The sequence below is a fragment of the Neomonachus schauinslandi genome, chromosome 4, assembly GCF_002201575.2.
Source record: "Neomonachus schauinslandi chromosome 4, ASM220157v2, whole genome shotgun sequence".
NCBI lineage: Eukaryota > Metazoa > Chordata > Mammalia > Carnivora > Phocidae > Neomonachus > Neomonachus schauinslandi.
This window is the reverse complement of record NC_058406.1, coordinates 167,340,027-167,361,190: the sequence shown is the minus strand read 5'-3', so window position 1 is coordinate 167,361,190 and position 21,164 is coordinate 167,340,027. Positions and strand designations below refer to the sequence as shown.

The 21,164-nt window shown below is 39.8% G+C and overlaps 1 long non-coding RNA gene across 2 annotated transcripts in view; it reads right to left on the bottom strand.

Moving 5' to 3' along the window:
• Positions 1–21,164, bottom strand: part of LOC110578862 — a 248,952-nt gene that overhangs the window by 219,629 nt on the left and 8,159 nt on the right. The window contains exon 2 of one of the 2 annotated variants that reach the window (XR_002480202.1): positions 12,728–12,831. This is a non-coding gene — a long non-coding RNA (uncharacterized LOC110578862). Of the gene's footprint in view, positions 1–7,997; positions 8,026–12,727; positions 12,832–21,164 lie in introns of those variants that run through there. The other variant, XR_002480203.1, reaches the window with a different exon arrangement.

The following is a 21,164-nucleotide window of genomic DNA, read 5'->3' as shown; positions in this document are numbered from 1 at the left end:
CCCACCCACCCCCAGTGCAATGAGCTTCAATGGGGCTTTTCTCAAACCAGTTCTCCTCACATTGAGAGAGGCTGTAATTATGCTCAGTTCTTTGCCTGTTTTATAGCTTGGTACTGACATAGTAAGAACATCTACAATAAAAACATCAATGGGGCTTTGTTTCCTTCTGTATAAATTCATTGTCTGGAATCTGACAGCCCCATGTCTTGGTGATTTATCAGAATTAGTCTATTTAGGAGGAGTGTCTTGCTCAACTGAAATCTGTTCTCTTTATTTTATCCAAACCCTCGTATTATCAGATAGCCTCAACTAAGCTTCCGTATCTATTTTAAAGTAAAAAAAAAAAAAACCCAAATAATTCTTCTCCTAAAGCCTCTCTATTCTAATCTTTTTCACACTTCTTGATTGTATAATGAACACTGTTTCTTCCTCATCATTTTCTTCCCCACTGACATTCCATGTAACTTGACTATATAATCTGAAGGCTACCTTCACTTATGAATTGGTCAAATCTTAGAGGTGGCAGAAAATGTAATGAAACAGAGAGCTATTTTTAAAGAATAAAGTGTATGGTATATTTAGACTTCTGTCCTCAGTTCAATACATCATGGATTTTATGTCCTTCAAATTGTCTATGTAAAAACAAGGAGCACATACTCCAATGTTCTCAAATCCTTAAGAAAAAAGATATGTGCATACTAATGAAAATATTAGCATTTTGTACCTTCTCTGATTTTTCAGTCCATTATTTTACTATCTCTTGTTTTCTATTTTTGATACATTTAGGGCTGCACTTTTGTTCTTCTAATATATTCATGGCTTAACGCTAAGAACTGAGCAAACAGTAGACATGCCGAGGAGTCCGAGGATACAGAGACTAGGTGATTCTAAGAAATGAAATAAATGTTCTGTGCCTGTGGAGAGGTTAAAGAATGTTTTCTGACAATTTCTGGATTTGGAGTCTAAAAGGTTGTTTTGGGGTCCTCCACCCCTAAATTGGATTTTAACCCCCTCTTCTCATTTGCTGGCTCTGGCAAAGGATACATAGAAGTAGTTTATGTGGCTTACCTTTGAACAGCTCTGAGGAATTTGATAAGTGAATTCACCTTCTAATGATTTGTTGTTCTGCAATTTATAACCACACATTCATATATATAACATAGGTGTAGTATTTCCCTGAGCGTTCTCCAACATAAATAAACTAAATGATGTCATGTCAGACAAGGGAAATTCTTCAGAGAAAGCCAACGTGGCATACAGAATCCAGAGATGGGCGGCACATCTGATTAGGCAGACTGTGTGCTGAAAAGCTGTTCTGTATCTACAATGCTAGAGTGTGGAAAAGCTGAAAAGTTTGGTTGTTTGAATAGGACTATTTCCAGAAGACATCATCGATGAGTGGACAGATGACAGGACTAGGATGAAGAAGCCATCGCTATGCCTTAAAGATCTAGGAACTTCACCTGGTCCGAGATTTCATTTCCACAGCTCAGCTTCCTATCTGGCCGTGGTAACTACACTACGACCCTTTCTCTCTGTGACTAAAAACAGCCGACATGATATAAAATATGTTAATAAACACCACAATTCTAAACTACAGTATCTTTTACATATTAATTATTCTCTTGTACATAAAAACAGCACATGTCCACTGTAGAAATACTGGAAAATAAGAAAAGTTTAAAGAAGAAAAATTACATGAAATGCTATTGCTCAGACATAAAACTTCTAAAATATTTGGTATATTTCCTTCTAGCCCTTTTTTATGGGGTGTCCCCATCTGTATCTCCCTATCTACATACCCACACCCATATAGAGAAGCCCCCCATCCAACACACATACACACATACACACACACACACACGGAGGAAGGCATCCTCCATCACTTTCTAGAAAATTATTTGACTTTTTTGCTTCTTAGTTTTCTTATCTGTAAAATGTATATAAGAATAATGCCTGCTTCACACACCTAGTATAATGATAAAATGAGTGAGTTAGTATATGTAAATGATTAAATCCTTGTCTGGCCATAAAGGATACTCAGTAAGTGTTAGCTACTATTATCTCATTGTATAGTAAGCATATCTTACCGTTTCCCTTTTTTTAACTTAATACAATACAAACTGTCTCCCCATCTTCCCTGCTATAACCCTAGTCTAAGCTAGCATCCTCCCTCTCTTAAATTATTGCAATGATCATTTACTTGATGTCCCCAGTAGGACCTACCATCTAGTTCCATATAGTAGATGCGATCATTTGTTACAAATATATAAATCAGACCAGATTGCTCTCCTGCTTAAAACCTTCCAATGGTAATTTCCAGTTACACATAGAACAAAATATAAGTTTCTTACTCTATTTATCATTGAGGGATCAGATTCCAATTCACGTCCTAGAATCCTGGTTCGTGTAGCCCAGCCAAACAGGAATCTGGAGGCAGGTATTCTAGAAGGTGAGTAATAGCCACGTGGCCCCCTCAAGTTCCCAGGCACCTTTTATGGTCCAAAATTGTTAGCCCAAAGCTCTCAGGCTCATGGTTGCAAGGCTCTGCTCCATTTCTAGGATGCTGTCCATGTTCCAGAGAGAAAGGAGTTAAAGGGCAAAAGTGAAAGTCCTCCTTCTACACACTGATTCCACTGGACATCTTTATGGACGTGCCTAATCCCTACTTCAGGAGCAAGAGACATCAGGAGAGCCAGTATTTTAATTATACACATAGATGCTTGACACTAAACTGGTTGCTTCTGTGGGAAAGACAAGAGATGGGAAGTTAGGGTAAGCAACCAGCAGTATCTGCCAGTTGGTGGCCTGCAACATCCTTCTTCATGCCTACTTGCCCTACCTCTCTCCCCTGACACCATGCCCAGCCACACCTGCCTCAGTCCTCAGTATGCACCAAACACCTGCCTGCCTCAAGAAAGGTCATTAGCCTGCTTTCCCTTCTGCCTAGAAGGTTCTGCCCAGTGGCTGGCACGTGGCTGGCTCCTTCTCTTTATCAGGTCTTAGTGGAAATGTAACCTCTTCAGGGAATCTTACTTGATTCCCTGTGCAAAGTCACCCGCCACCGCCCCCCACCCAATTGGCTTCATAGCACTTATTGCTAGTTGAAATTACTCTGTTTATTAATTTATTTGTTTATTGTCTGTCTCCTTTACTAGCACATAAGATGCAAGAGAGCTGGGCCTTCACTCCCGACTGTATCCTCAGTGCTCAGAACAGAGCCTGGAACATAAGAAGTGTTAGATTCAGTGAACAAATGCCGAATGCATTACAATACTTTCTGTTTTCATTAAATGCTATTCAAGAGATTAGAGATTTAACAGGTGTAAAATATTCCACTGAATAAATGAAACACTATTAACTACTTCCTATGGTTTGCTACTAGAGTAAACTGAATAATGGTCCCCCAAACGTCCACATCGTAATCCCTGGAACTGGAAAATATTACCTAATATGGTGAAATGACTTTGCAGATGTGAATAAATTAAGGATCTTAATTTTAAGAGATTAAGTTTAAAAAACAGGGATATTGCCTTGGATTATCTTCACGGACCTGATGTAATCACCACAGTCCTCCTAAAAGGGATGCAGGAGGAGTCAAAGTTGGAGGAGAAGGCAATGTGATGACAGAATCAGAGATTGAAATGATGAGGTCTGAACATGGAGGGAGGGAGCCACAAGTCAAGGAATATAGGGGGGCAATAGAGCTGAAAAAGACAAGGAAACAAGATGCCCTCAGAGACCCCACAAGGTACCAGCCCTCACACAGCAGAAGCCCGTTTTAAGCAACCGACTTGAACAATGAAAACCCGAGTAAGGCAGAAGGGCCCACAGTGGCACCTCCTGCCCATCCCCTGGCTGAACACAAGCGGGCCCATAGGAGACCCATCTGAAAATATCCACAAGCCCTAGCTGACCAATGGGCTACTTACACCTGGACACAGGTGCCAAAAAAGGACAACTGCATACATTCCCACACCTCCTCACCTTCCCCCTTTCACTACAGCCCCCCCCACCACCACCTTGCACAGACAGTCTCTCCTTTGCTCTCTTGCCCACTGCTTCCTTGTGGTGTATTCAATAAACTTCTATCTCCTTTGTTCTGCCTTGGGTGAATTCTTTCACTGCCCATGCTGCTGGCCTCCACCCAATCGGGTCACCCCACACACACCTTGACTTTAGCCCAGCAAAAGTGATTGCAGACTTGTGACCTCCAGAACTTTCAGAGTGGACATGTATTTTATTTATTTTATTTTATTTTATTTTATTTTTTTTTTTTTTTAAAGATTTTATTTATTTATTTGACAGAGAGAGACACAGCGAGAGAGGGAACACCAGCAGGGGGAGTGGGAGAGGGAGAAGCAGGCTTCCCGCCGAGCAGGGAGCCCGATGTGGGACTCGATCCCAGGACCCTGGGATCATGACCTGAGCCGAAGGCAGTCGCTTAACCAACTGAGCCACCCAGGCGCCCTGGACATGTATTTTAAAGTCACTAAATCTAAAGCTGTTAGAGCAGCAGTAGGAAACAAATACAGACATTTAGGGTATCCCCCCCCCCAAGTATTTATTACTGTCATGATGTTGTAAAGAACTCCATTTTACAGGTATTTTTGCCTGCCTTCCCAATGATTCCATTAGAATAGTTTCCTAGAGGCAGAATGCCAGGAAGCTTGCACCACCATACAAGCTCCCCAGCTGTGGCTGGGTAAATGCCTGAGCAACCTGGCTATTTAGACATCTGCTATTTTGAACCACAGCCACAGGGCCGGCAAAGAATCAAGCCACTTTGTGGAACAATCACACAAACACAAAGAGATTGCTTTCCAGGGGAAACAGGGCTTATAAAAAAGAAGCAAAAACAAGGGTGCTTTTTTCCTATTTTTCCTTCTTATCATTAACATTGTAACATAGAGGTGGGGAGCAGGAACGAGTTAAAATATAAGACCAGAAAAAGCTCCAAAGATCTACACACCTTTGATACCTGCCAGATGCGGCTTTGAAGTGTAAAACAGGATCAGTTCCCTAAGAGAAGGCTGACACACAAGTCTTGACCTGTGAATTAATCAGAGAAGCCTCTGGATGTGAACAGACAAGGCCAGACAGGGTGCGGGATAGGGTGTGGTCTGCGTATAGGCTGCTTTGCCAGGGTGGTGTCAATGACAAAAGAGAGAAATAGTTTACCTGGGGGCCAAGTGACAGGTGTGGAGTGCCTCAGGGCGGAACATGTCAATGACCCTCCCTCTGGACACACTAGGACCCTGTTGCAAATAATTCAGTATGGAAGCTCATGTAGGATTAACTTTTGTGCTCTCCAAAATTTCCCTGCATCCCACCCCAGAACCTTGCAGTTCGGAGTGTGTTTTGTACACCAGCAGCATGCCACTGCACAGGAGTTTGTTAAAAATGCAGATTGCGAGCAGCATCCAGACGTAGGGAATCAGGAACTGCATCTTAACAGTATTGCTGCGCGATTCTTAGGCACATTAAAGTTTGAAAACATCAGCCCTAGAGTCTAAGCTGCATAGAAACAGAGCCTTTGTTGGCTCTGTTCAGCACTGCACTTCCAGTGCCGCAAACACAGCTTGGCATTACTTGGAGGGGCTCAATAAATATTTGTTTTATCAATGATTAAATAAGTGGATGCACCGAGCCTTTCATGCTGAAGATGAATTTGAAAAGAGGAGGGACTGGTGCATTATATTCTTTGTATTTTACACACATTTTAGGTAATTTAGGTAATTCTTTAAAGTCAAAGAATATTTTTTTTGAACCCATACTTAAGGTGCATGAGCACAGCCTAAATAGAAGTAACCACAAGACGAACTTTTCTTCTGGCTGTTGTGAAAGCCAAAATCCAGGAAAGAGGTTAAAATAATGAGAAAGGGACAGGCAGGACTAGGTAGAGAGAGAGATAGGGGGCTCCATGATCAGACTCACAGAAATCCCAAAAATGTGGAGGTGTAAGGAAACCAGAGATAAGGGAACACTCCAAACCACCCTGTCCTAGGTGTCCAAGGGGGGGAAGTCTTATTTATGACAGTTTCCTGTGGTCGACAGAAAATAAACAGACCCTAAAAAGAAGTAAGCCATTAAAGATGTTATCACTAGTCCTGCTTACACAAACGTGCTGTCAGTAGAGAAGTCAAAAAGATTTAAGTTCCCTGGTTAACTTTCTACAAAAGACCAACCCTAAAAGCCCTCAGTGGCAACCCTGTTGGGACTCCTGAGAGCTTTTTCTGTATCCCTGCTTAATAAAACTCTATCATTTTACTCACTCTCCTTTGTCCACAAGATTCATTCTTCAACTCCGTGAGACAAGAGCCTAGCTCTCCCGCATCAATAAGAGGGCTGAAATGAGCCTGGAGAAGTTACTCTCACAGCTGAAAAGAGGACATAGGTCTATGGTTCACCCTACTATCAAAAAGTCATGCCCCAACTTGGGCAAAAATGGATCAAGACTCAGAAGGGAATGACAGCCCAGGATCCTGAACCAGAAGGGATGTGGGGAGCCTGGCTCTAAACATGGGTACAACAGACTGCAGATTCCTCCTCCATCCTTGGCATAAATGCAACATCGATGATTTCTAAGAATCATTCATATAATATAGCAGTCATATCACCATGACCCTGATAGCCTGAAGATTTGGGGCATCACAAGAGCCTCCCAGATTGTTGAGTGATTCTAGCAAGGGACTTCTGTGATGACTGAGATTTAATTTTCTTTCAGCCTTGTGATATAAAGACTGAGTCAGACTTCATTTCACATAAAGAAAGAAAGAAGTGTGACATTTCCCTTATTATTTCCTTTTTATTTTTTATTATGAAATTTTAAATGGACACAGTGCAAAAAGGAAAAATATACAATGAACCTTCATTACCTATCATCTAGCCTCAAGAAATACCAATTTATTGCTAAACTTGTTTTATGTGTATCTCCTACCCTCCATCCTGGTTATTTTTATTTAATTTTTATTAACAGCTATACGAGATATAATATTCATAGTATTCACCCATTATAAAGGTACAAGTCAATAATTTTTAGTAAAAGTATACAGATGTGCAAATATCACCACAATCTAGTTTTAAAACATTTTCATCACCCTAAAGACCCCCAGGCTCCCTTCTCCCCCCCCCCCCGAGGCCCCCAGGCCTGTTTACAGTCAATTCCCAGACCAGCCCCGGCAACCGCTGATCTGCTTTAGTCTCTAGAGATTGCCTCTTCCAGTTACTTCATACATATATGGAGAAAACATGATACGTAATCTTTCGTTTCTGGATTCCTTCAGTTAGTGTAGTGTTCTTGAGTTTCCTCCAGGTTGTAGAGTATATAAGTAGTTCCATTCTTTTTATTACTGGAGAGTATTCCAATGTATGATGATATCACATTTTGTTTATGCATTTACGTGTTGATGGGCATTTGGATCTAGTCTGAGGTTTTTGTGTTATAGTAATACTATGAACGTTCATTTAAAAGTTTTGCATATTATATTTTCATTTCTCTTGGGTAGATACATAAGTGTGGAATTGCTGAGTCATACGGTAGCTTTCTGAGAACCTGAGAACCTGTCATCCAAAGTGGTTGCACCATTTTCTCTCCCACCAGCAATATGTGAAAATTCCAGTTTCTCCACATCCTCCCCAACACTTACTTTTGTCTCTTTTTTATTATAGCCATTCTAGTACATTGGAAGTTGTATCTCATTGTGCTTTTAATTTTCATATCCGTAATGTCTAATGATGTTGAGCACCTTTTCATGTACTTGTGAGCCCTACACATATCTTCTCTAGTGAAAAGTCTACTCAAATACCGTGCCCATGTATTAAGTGGGTTGTCTGCCTTATTATTGAGGTGCAATATATATTCTGGACATAAGTCCTTTATGAAATACATGATTTGCAAAATTTTTCTCAAGCTAGTCTGTGGCTTGTCCTGTCATTTGATTAATGATGTTTTTTGAGCCCCTCTGACCATGGATGGTAACAGGGGCCTCACTTACCTTTGGCTACCACATATGACTGGAAAACCAATTTCAGCTGACAACTTCTCAGTCTTTACAAAGCACCAAGATCAGCAATTGGAGAAACCAACTCTGGCCCAGCTTCTGGCTAACAGGATGGCCCGGGACAGGGGCAGCAAAATCCTTCAGGATTCTGATAGCAATGAAGGAGAATTAACATCTTCCAACTCATGAACATGGAATGTTTCTCCATTCATTTAGATCCTTTTTAATTTTTGCCACCAATGTTTTATGATGTTCAGTGTACAAGTCTCACTCTCCTTTTGTTAAATTTATTTCTAAGTATTTTATTCTTCTGGTGCTATTGTGAATGGAATTATTTTCTAAATCTCATTTTCAGATTGCTTATTGCCAGTATATAAAATTACAATTGATTTTTATAAATTGATCTTGTATCCTGTGACCTTGATGAACTCACTTATTTCCAGTAGTTTTTTCCTGGAGGTCTCCATAGGACTTTATCATACAAGTGTGACTTTTTTTTTTTTTGCATCATGTGTTTATGCAATAAAATTCAAAGCAACCTGATTTTAAACTGAACAAATTAGAATGCACTCAAAATTATTCCAGTTATATTATCGTACACTGCATATGCCTAAAGGGCAGAGCGAGGGAGTGGTCAGTGGGCCATGCTGGGAATCATAGGTCATCTGCAGCCTCTCTTACCTCTTCTACAGCCTTCTGAGAAAATCTTTCAGTTGGGGGTTTTGTCAAAATGTGCCTATACCTATTGGATTGTGTCGGAGGGGAGAAATCATTGAGAACCGCTGCCTTTGGAAGATTGCTTGGCCTGAGACAGGGCCTTAAGGGAGATTCTAGGGAGTCAGATGTGGTCCTCAAGAGCAGGGGCAGCATGGGGAAAAAAAAAAAAACAACCAGAAGGCAATGTATTTTGATGTGCTCATGTGAAAAGTATTAAAAGGTAAGAAGCATCTTCCCTACTTCACAGAGGGTCTAGATAAAATTGGCAAAATTGGCATTTTGAGTCCTGCACAAAGTATACAATTCAAAGAACTGGATAAAATTAGTGGAAAAAAAGAGGTGTGGCAATGACTAACATTGCCATAAAAGTCCCAAAACCCTAATATTGTACTATAACTGAATCGCAACATATCACTGAGTTAGTGTGTGTAAAGCACTTAGCTCAGAGTTTGGTTAATAGTGAATGTTCCATACATGGTAGTTGTTTATATTATTACTATTACTTTTGCAACTAAGATGAGAGGCATTCTGTGACTATCTATAACCAGTATTTGTAATGCTAAGAGCAGTCTCTGCTCAATCTGATCTTCAAAAACAATCCTTATGAGGCTCTGGAAGTAGAAAAGGCAGTTCAGGATAGAGGTGGGCTTCAGAGGTAAAGGCTAAGAAAGATGAAAAACACCAAAACCTTGTACTAACCACCCGTGGCAATCAAAACTACACACTGTTTTTCCCATGCCCACTGCAGCATTATTCACAACAGCCAAGATAGGGAAACAACTCAGTGTCCATCATACATATGGAGATATGTGTACACACACACACACACACACAATGGAACATTATTCAGCCATGAGAAAGAAGGAAATCCTTCCATTTGTGACAACAGTGATGGACATTGAGGACATTATGCTAAGTGAAATAAGTCAGAGGAAGACAAACACTGAATGATATCACTTATATATGGAATCTTAAAAAGCTAAACTCATAGAAACAGAGAGTGGAGTGGTAGTTACCAGGGGCTGGGAGATAGGGGAATTGAGGGGATGTTGGTCAAAGGGTACAAACTTCCAGTTACAAGACAAATAAGTTTGGGGGATTTAATGTATAGCATGGGGACTATAGTTAATAATGCTGTATTATATTCGTGAAAGTTACCAAGATAGTAGATCTTAAATGTTCTTACCGCACACACACAAAAATTCTGTAATGTGATGGAGGTGTTAGCTAACACTCTGGTAGCAATCATTTTGCAATTTATAAGTGTATCAAATCAACACATTGTACATCAAATTTATACAATGTTACACATCAATTATAGCTCAATAAACCTGGGAAAAAAAGACTACAGAGTGCTTGTGGAGAGACTAGTGAATAAATGGCGTGCATCTGTACATGTGAGTGTTTATATTCAGAAAATCTATTTCAAGCTTATCTGTAATCCTATTTAATTGCATCTGTAATTTCTAAATTGCCAGATTAAGACACAAGCTCCCTTCTCATCGATACTGCAATCACCTGACAAAAAGGAGGCTGTTGTGTGGCCAGCAACTGCAACCTGAAGGGACAGTTTCAGAACAGAGTCCTCTCTGCCCCAACTCTCTCTTCCCTCTCCCTTGCCTCTTCTCCTTACCCCTGCTCTAGCTAAGGGCAGAGACATCTGACCCTGGAGGTTGCAGACTCACTGATTTGGGAAGAGAGGCTCTTTTGGCTACATCTAATTCATTTGGCTACAACATACAACCCAGAGACCAAGTTCAACTTGGTTGGAAGCTTTTCAGAGCCTACAAAGCACGGGATCCCCATCTGGAGAAACCACCTCTGTCTTGCCCCGGCCCTGGGCTCCAAGTAACTGAAAGTCGAAGCCTGCCTGACAGGATGGCCCAGGGCAGGGGACCCCAGAAGTGGCCTAAATTCAGTAAGGCAGCGAGAATGCTCAGGTGGTCAGGACCCCCCAGGAGAAACAGGCATTGTTCGGGCTTCCTGGTACCAGGGCAGTCCCTGCCATCTCAGCCTCTCTGCCCCTAAGCAGACAGACAATCCTACAGCCAGCCGAGCGAGAGGCCCAGGGTGCTGAAGGACGCAGGGAGCCGGCACATCGATTTCATCCGTGCGATGCCTGGCACGTAGTGGCTGCAACCTCGGGAGACAACGGAATAAACATTCTAGACTCAACTTGGCCACATGGCAATGAAGCCATTTCACGTCCTTCTCTGTTTCTGCTTCTGCATATTGGAAACCTAATAATTCCCATCCGCAAGGTTGAGTCAAGGATAAAGGAGCACACTCTAGAATGCTCTCTGTGAAGTTCAAAGCGCCACACGAATAGGAACCAAAAAACGACAAGCTGCCTCCATGGCGCTGTCTAAACTGGGCCCAGATATCAATATTTAAGTGGCTAGAAGCGGGGCCAGCTTTCATACAGACATTCTTCTAAGAAAAGTAATTTTAATTATAAGATTATATATATTATTTTAATAGAATTCTATAATGTTATTTTCATTTGATTGAAATGAGTATGGTCATAAACAGTGGTTTGTTTTTTTTTTGGTCCCTGAATGGGTCCCTGTACAAAACGACATTGTTTATCATGGCTCTAACTGGTTCCCTTGTTTCAGGCTGACAGTCTCTCAGATTCATCCTTCACACCACTGCCAGCCTGCTATGGTTCAAAGACAAATCTGAGGTTGACTCCTCTTTTTCCCTAAAGGCCCATATCCAATCAGTCAAGTCTTATGGATTCTGCTTCCTTAATATCTCTCAAATCCACCCATTTCTCTCCATCCCACCTGACATGCCTCCATTTTAAGTCACTATCATTGCTCATTGGAAACTAATGAAATCGCAGCCCACACGGTCACTCCTAGGGGCCCCTCATGTTGCTCTTTTATCTCCATTCCTTTCTCCATACTGCAGCCAGAAAGATCTTCCTGAAGTGCGAATTTTCTCATGGACCTACCAGCGGGAACCTGTGAATGTCAGCATCATCAGGATAAAACCCCCAGCTGCCGAACCAGGTGTCCCGGCTCTTACAGGTCCAGTGTTTAGGTTCAGGTCCTTGCTCCACTCCTGTGCCTGACCAGCTTGTACCACTCCTGCACTTTCCACTCCGGCCACCCTAGTGGTGTAAGGCCCCCCCAAGCCACATTCTCACCCCAAGAGGACGCTCTCTCTAACAGCTCCCACACCCACTGCCTTCACATGCCTACCTAATTCCTTACCTCATCATCACCATCACCTCATTTGGGAATCCTTCTGCAGACCCCTCAGACCGGGCTAGGTACTCTTGCTCTGCATCTTCATAGTGCTTACCATCTCCTTGTACTTAGCTATTTGCACTGTTACTTATCTAATTGCTCTTATGGTTCATCAGCTAGACCATCAACTCCCCGAGAGCATAAACGGATCCTTGGTCCTGCTACATCCCAATAGTTGATGTTGTATTCTCATGCAGATTTCTTCCCATCTCCTAGATCCTGGGGATACTGTTAACTGATGGTTCAAAGCCATGTCCTTTGCTGGGGTGGGTACTGCCCCAGGCTGCAAAATACTGCCTTCTCTGCAGTTACAGCCTGTTCTCAGGGACACTGGGCCACCAATGACTGGATGACATTGACATACAAAGGCCTGGCCTCCTTTCCTCTTTGGGACAACTCTAAAGGGTTGGCTCCAGCACTGCCAGTAAGACTGGGCAGGGCCTTAGCTGCAACCACATGGAGCACCTTCTTCTCTCCCTGCCCCATCCTGTCATCCTCACTTTCATTCAGGTGTATCTCCCCATATATTCCCCAGGAATCCATCTGCACACAGTTCACAATATTCAGTATATTCCCAGGGAACCCAGTCAAAAATAGTCCTCATACGCAATGTAGTACCTGGCCCAAAATGTATTTGACATATGGACTAATAAATGGATAAATGCCTTTTTAAAGCCAAGTCACAGAGAAGAAAATTTGTATGATTTATGTTTCCATTTCTAGTGCCCAGCACAGGGCGTGACTACTTACTTGCTTGAATGGTCCTTCAGATGTTCTCTCTTATGACCAAGGGAACAGTCTTCTGGAGGCAGTGTGGCTCCTTTCTTTATCCATCAGATCCAAAACGATACAAGCTAAAAGCATCAGAGGAATGTAAGATTACATTACTCTGCATAATAATGAAATTTATTGCCTTCGAAGGAAGAAAATTTATATGGCAAACTACAAAGCAGTTAGAAAACACTGTTTTTCATTAGGGTTTAGAGGGACTGTGTTCTCCCCAAGAATTAAAATAATTTTGGGGTGAGCTATGTGCTGTTCTAACAGATCTAAAAGGGCTTTTTAAAAAGTGGTATCTTTAGGAAAATCCCCTGCCTTGGAGGGCACATGTCCAAACTGAATGATGCTGTGAGTCTTGAAGCACCAAGACCCCCTCATGCTGAACCACTCTGCAGCTCTTTGGTTTATCAGAAGAAATCACTGGTTGTCCAAATAAAAACTCCAGGGTTCTACCCTGAACTCACGGACTTGTACTTGGGGAAATGACTTAATGAGGGAAATCACAATGAGTCCCAGAAGGACCCAATGGATAAGGGTTGGATTTTTCCAGAATAGAGTTGCAATGGGGAAATCCAGAAGATAAGGCTCTCAAGGATAGAGGGGCAAAACCAGGGATAGGGAAGTCAGAATAGAAACTGTGGATGTATTTAAAGAGGACCCATCTAGGAAGGGGTTGCCTTCTTAGTCAACACACATGTTTGGACCCTGGGAAAGTTATATTTAGTACTTGGCTTTCTTTTTTCTTTTTTCTTTTTCAATAGATTTTATTTTTTTAGAGCAGTGTTAGGTTCGTGGCAAAATTGAGCAGAGGATACAGAGAATCCCCATATACCCCCTGTCCCCACACATGCACAGCCTCTCCATTATCAACATCCCCCACCAGAGTGTACATTTGTTATGATTGATGAACCTACCCTGACACCTTATTATCACCCAAAGTCCACAGTTTGCAATGGGTTCATTCTTGGTGTTGTATATTCTATGAGTTTGAACAAATGTATAATCACATTTATCTACCAGTAGAGTATCATACAGAGTAGTGACTCTAAAAACTTTGGTGGGTCAATTCCTTTTTAAAATTACCCGTCCCTCAGTAAAGAAAATTACATACATGTACACATGTATACACACAGCTTGGTATTCTAAAGTAGTGATTCTGGAGAGGCTGAGGGTTGAGAGACGGAGCAGCTGCCTATTGAGGAGTGGTTTTCTGGACTTCCATATGCTAAGGTGCAATGTAATGAGGAGGGGCTCATCACCAAGTGAGAAGTGTCAGGGAAGAGTCAGCTATCAAATGGATGATTCAAGACAGTTTCGTGATGAGAAACCTGTGCTTGCTCACAACAAACCCAAGAGAGCAAGTTTCTTGGGTTACATTATCTCTCCCTCAAAAAGATTCACATTGCACATAAGCATATCAAAGTCTTAAGAAATTCCATTAGTAAAGAAAACTACCTAACTTCTTTTAAGACTGCATTCTCCAAAAACTACCTATTGATATCTGCTAAATCCATGGCACCCCACATGAGGACTGCTACACAGCCAATTGATGGATTTTATTTTAACAGTGGTGTGGTATAAGCAAAGAGGATATTATTGGAGGGTTATGTTGCCAGGGGACATAAGAATGACTGGAGATGTCAGTCCTGTTAAGACTGTGCTACAGTGTTTCCATCCTATTCTTACCTGGTGTAGAATGAGGACAATGGCTAAGGGACGGGAAAAGGAGAGTCAAGAGCGTCATTGTTGACAACAAATTTACCAGACCTGTTCACTAAGTTCTATGAGAATGGGGAGGCAAGAAGAAGGACTCCTGTAATCACAAAACATTAGCGCAGGAAATGACCTTTAAGATCATCTACTTTGGTTTTCACACTTGGATTCAGCCTTGGGACCTCCAAACATCCAAGTTTCAAGGAAAAACCTGAAGTGCAGAACAGAAGAAGAAAGTCGTTTTTTCAAATAATGGAGGAAGGAAGAGTGTGGGGGAGAAATTCCCATGCTTCCCGTTGTGAAAGTTTGGCTGGGAATTTTTAGAACATTCTTGATCTGAGAGAAGTGCCTCAAGATACAGACCTCATAATTCAAGTATTATTTTTCTCCCACTCTCAAAATATTTCAGGATAATAGGTTTCAGAGGCAGGAATATTTTACATAAATAATTTTAGAGGCCTTGATTTATAACAAGACCCACACTTTGGTGGTTGAAAGCTACACCCTGGAGTTGACTGAGACCAGTTCCAGACTCTATCACACTCCTCTATATGTTAACATCCAACAAATTACTTAACTTCTCTATGCATACTTCAGTTTTTCCATCTATAAATTGAGATAATAATAGAATAGTGTCCATTTCCAGGGATATTGTGAAGATGGAATGAGCTTTTCCATCAAAAATGCTTAGTACAACACCTGACACAAAGCAAATAACAAATTTAGCTCATTTTTAATTAACATTAGCTCATTATTTAAGATGGTTGCTGCACGCTAAGCACTGAGCTAGGTACTAGAGAGATGGAGTAGAACAAGGTTCTTTTAAAGCCTTCAAATACTAACTGCGTTCATTTATTCAATACTTATTTCTTTCTAAGAAATTTACTCACATTATCTCTTGCAGTGATTTAAAGTATGACCACAAGGGAACAAAAGCCACATAGAGCAATCCGGAGCAGATTACTTAGACTGGCCTCCTGGCAAGGGCGGTGCAATTCCACTCAGGGCAAAGACACTTGATAATCAATGCAATGGGCCCCTTCCCCAGAAGATCCAAAAGAATATCCAGCCAAGACCAAGTTTGCCAATCACACAGAATTGCAAAACTACAGTGCTAGGGGAATGTAGTATAGAATTCATGTTTTTTCCCCCCCACAATTCTTTAGTCTTTCAATTTTATTTTTTTCTTTCCTTTTTCAACCAATTTCTTATTTTATCAACTCTTTTTTAAAATTTTTTAATTTTCATTTTTACAATTATATTCTATCTTTTCATTGTATTTAATTTTACTTGTGTGTGTATATATATATGTATATATATACATGTATTATATATATATTTTTTTCTTTTTTTACAATTTTGGGATGCAGGTTCTTCTAACAGACCAAAATACACTCAGAATCTAGTGTAGGGCTCTGTTCCCTTCACTTGTCTGCATATTCTCATTTTTTTCTTTTCTTTTTTCTTCTTCTTCTTTTTGTTTTTGTTTTGTTAAAGTCTTTTTAAAATTTCATCTTTACACTTACATTATATCCTTTCAATGTACTTAATTATATATATATATAATATATATTATATATTATATTATTATATTATTATTATATATATTATTATATATATAATTATATATAATATATATATATAATATATATGTATATATATATATAATTATATATATATATATACATATATATTATATATAAAACTTGTTCTTTCTTTACAATTTTAAGATGTAGTTTCTTCTAACAAACTGACCAAAATACACTCAGGATATAGTGTGTTGCTCTGCTCTGTTCACCTGTCTGTTTATATTCCTTTCTTTTTCCCCCTCTCTCTTTTTTTGTCTTTTAATTTTAATTTTTACAGTTACATTCTATCCTTTCATTGTATTTAATTTTATCTTTATATATATATGTTTTTCTTTCAATTTTGGGATCTAGTTTTCTAACAAATAGACCAAAATACACACAGGGTTCAATGTAATGCTCTATTCTGTTCACCTGTCTGATTATATTCTTTTTTTTTTATTTAAAGATTTTATTTATTTATTTGAGACAGAGAGAATGAGAGAGAGAGAGAGAACACATGAGAGGGGGGAGGGTCAGAGGGAGAAGCAGGCTCCCTGCCGAGCAGAGAGCCCGATGCGGGACTCGATCCAGGGACTCCAGGATCATGACCTGAGCCGAAGGCAGTCGCTTAACCAACTAAGCCACCCAGGCGCCCTGATTATATTCTTTTTTATTTTATTTTTTTTCGGTTTTGGGTCTCTTCTGACTTGTTTCGTATATATTTCTCTGGGGTCATTGTTGCCATTTTAGTATTTTGTTCTCTCATTTATCTGTTCTTCTCTGGATAGAGTGAGAAGATGGAAAAACTCATCTCAAAAAAGAGAACAAGAGTTACTACTGACTGCCAGGCACCTAATCAGTATGGCCATAAGTAAATATTGGAACTAGAGTTCAGAATAACAATTTATAAAGATACTAGCTGGGCTTCAAAAAAAAAGGATAGAAGGCACTAGAGAATTGCTTTCTGGATAAATAAAAGAACAAAAATCTAATCAAATCAAAATCAAAAAGGCTATTAATGAGATGCAATAAAAAATGGAGGCTCTAACTGCTAGGATAAATGACGCAGAAGACAGAATTAGTGATATAGAAGACAAAATGATGGAGAATAAAGAAGCTGAGGGAAAAAAAAGATATAAACAACTACTGGATCACGAGGGGAGAATTCGAGCATAAATGATACCATAAAGTGAAAAAATATTAGAATAATTGGAATCCCAGAAGAAGAGGAAGGTGGGGGACAGAAGGTATATTGGAGTAAATAATACTGGAGAACTTCCCTAATCTGGGGAAGGAAACAGGCATCTAAATCCAGGAGGCACAGAGAACACCTCTCAAATCAATAAAAATAGGTCAACACCCCAACATATAATATAATATAATATAATATAATATAATATAATATAATATAATATAATAGTGAAACTTGCAAATCTCAGGAAAAAAGAGAAAATTCTGAAAGCAGTTCTGGACAAGAGGTCTGTAACCTACAAGGAGAGAAACATTAGACTGGCAGCGGACCTATCCATAGAGACCTGGCAGGCCAGAAAGGACTGGCATGATATATTCAGGGTGTTAAATGAGAAAAATATGCAGCCAAGAATACTTTATCCAGCTATGATATCATTCAAAATAGAAGGAGAGAAAAAGCTTCCAGGACAAACAAAAACCAAAAGAATTTGTGATCACCAAACGAATCCTACAAGAAATATTAAAAGGGATCCTTTATGTGAAGACAGAGCCCAAAAGTAACACAGAACAGAAAGGAACAAAGATAATATACAGAAACAATGACTTTACAGGTAACACAATGCCACTAAATTCATATCTTTCAATAATTACTCTGAATGTAAATGGGCTAAATGCCCCAATCAAAAGACACAGGTTATCAGATTGGATAAAAAAGCAAAACCCATCAATATGCTGTCTGCAAGAGACTGATTTTAGACCGAAAGACACCTCCAGATTGAAAGTGGGGGGGGCGGAAAGCCATTTATCATGTTAATGGACATCAAAAGAAAGTTGGGGTGGCAATCATTATATCAGACAAATTAGATTTTAAACCAAACACTGTAATAAGAGATGAGGAAGTATGCTGTAGCATGATTAACGGTCTATCCAACAAGAAGATCTAACAATTGTAAATATTTATGCCCGTAACATAGGAGCAGCCAATTATATAAGCCAATTAATAACAAAATCAAAGAAACGCATCAATAATAATATAATAGTAGGGAACTTTAACACCCCTGCAATGGACAGATCATCTAAGCACAAGATCAACAAGGAAATAAGGACTTTGAATGACACACAGACCAGATGGACTTCACAGATATATTCAGAACATTCCATCCTAAAGCAACAGAATACACATTCTTCTCGAGTGCACATGGAACATTCTCCAGAATAGATCATGGGTCACAAATCAGGTCTCAACCAGTACCACAATGCTTTCAAACTAGAATTTAATCACAACAGGAAATTTGGAAAGAACTCAAATACATGGAGGGCTAAAGAGCACCTTACTAAAGACTGAATGGGTCAATTGGGAAATATAAAAGAATTTAAAAAATTCATAGAAACAAATAAAAATGAAAACACAACTGTTCAAACCATGCATCCAAAGAAAGCTGGGGTGGCAATCATTATTTGGACAAATTCGATTTTAAACATTGGAAAGAACTCAAATACATGGAGGCTAAAGAAAATCCTACTAAAGAATGAATAAGTCAACCAGGAAATTAAAGAAGAATTGAAAAAATTCATGGAAACAAATGAAAATAAAAACACAACTGTTCAAAATCTTTGGGATGCAGCAAAGGTGGTCCTTAGAGGAAAATATATAGTAATACAAGCCTTTCTCAAGAAACAAGAAAGGTCTCAAATACACAATCTAACCTTACACCAAAAGGAGCTAAAGAAAGAACAGCAAATAAAGCCTAAACCCAGTAGGAAAAGAGAAATAATAAAGATGAGGGCAGAAATCATGAAATAGAAACCAAACGAAGACTAGATGAAACTAGGAGCTGGTTTTTTGAAAGAATTAATAAGATTGATAAACCCCTAGCCAGACATATCAAAAAGAAAAGAAAAAGGACCCAAATAAATAAAATCATGAATGAAAGAGGACAGATCACAAATAACAATGAAGAAATACAAACAATCTTAAGAACATATTATGAGCAACTATGTGCCAACAAATTAGGCAATATGGAAGTAATGGATGCATTCCTAGAGACGTATAAACTACCAAAACTGAAACAGGAAGAAATAGAAAACCTGAACATACCCATAACCAGCAAGGAAATTGAAACAGTAATCAAAAATCCCCCCAAAAAACAAGAGTCCAGGGTCAGATGGTTTCTCAGGGGAATTCTACCAAACATTTAAAGAAGAATTAATACCTATTCTTCTGAAGCTGTTTCAAAAAATAGAAATGGAACGAAAACTTCCAAACTCTTTCTATGAGGCCAGCATTACCTTGATGCCAAAACAAGACAAAGACCCCATCAAAAAGGAGACCCAGCAATTACACTACTGGGTATTTACACCAAAGATACAAATGTAGAGATCCAGAGGGACACCTGCACCCCAATGTTCATAGCAGCAATGTCCGCAATAGCCAACCTATGGAAAGAGCCCAGATGTCCATCAAGAGATGAATGGATAAAGAAGATGTGGTGTAATTTTACAATGGTATATATAAAAAAAAAAAAAGAAGAAGAAGAAATCTTGCCATTTGCAATGACGTGAATGGAACTACAGGGTATAATGCTAAGCAAAATAAGTCAATCAGAGAAAAACAATTATCATATTATCTCACTCATATGTAGAATTTAAGAAACAAAACAGAAGGTCATAGGGGAAGAGAGGAAAAAAATAAAACAAGACAAAATCAAAGGGGGAGACAAACCATAAGAGACTCTTAATCATAGGAAACAAACTGAGGGTTGCTGGAGGAGAGGGGTAGGGAGATGGGGTAACTGGGTGATGGACATTAAGGAGGGCACTTGATATTATATAAGACTGATGAATCACTGACCTCTACCTCTGAAACCAATATATTATATGTTAATTAATTGAATTTAAATAAAATAAAAATAAATCATGGTTAAAAAAATAAAGTATGATCACAAATTCTTAGACATTCTCTTCAAAAAAAAAGAGCCTGAATCTCCTCCTCTTAAGTGAAGGCTGGACCAAGGAGCTCACTTCCAACAAGCAGAATAGGCAGAAGTGATGATCTGTGATTTTCGAGACCAGGACACAAAAGGCATGTGGCCTCTCCTGACTTTCTCGGATCACTCACTCCCCAGGGAAGCCAGCTGTCATTTTGTGAGGGAGAACACAGCAGTCTTATGAAGACGTCCATGTTGCAAGGCACTGAGGCCTCCTGCTCATAGCCAGCTCTAACTTGCCAATTGTGTGAGGAAGCCACAGTGGAAGCAAGTCCTCTACCCTCAGTCAAGCTTTTGGATGATGGCAGCCCTGGCCAACATCTTGATGGCAACCTCATGAGAGTCTCTGGGCTGGAACCACCCAGATTAAGTTGCTCTCAGATTCCCTGAACCACAGAAATTCTGTGAGATGATAAATTATTATAAGCCACTAGTTTTGGGGGGTTAATTTGCTAGATAGACAACTGATCCTCAAAAAGCCCCTGAGACAGATACATTGTTACCCATTTTATAGATGAGCAAATCAAGAGCAGAGAGGTTACTTCATTTCAATTCACCCAGCTGGTTTGTGGTGAGAGGCAGATTTCAAACTCAGATCTATAGTTTTCAGGGTCCAGGGTATTCCTGCTCCATCACTGTGCCTCCAAAGGCAAAGTCAACAATACATACATCACATGGAAGGCAGCACCATAAGGACCCAGTGCCTCTGGGAGGCTTTGTGGTTGGGTTTGCTTCCTGAGACCAGCCCAGGGAATGAGAAAGAAGGATCCCACCCTCCACACACACACACACATCAACCCAAGAAGGTTGTAGGAGGAAGGCAGAGATCACTCAAACATACACTGCATCACTTAAGACACCCAACAAATACTACACCATTAGCACTTAAAACCATGGGGCAAAAATGATAATTTTTGCTGATAATATCCCTTGCTCTCATAAGATCCA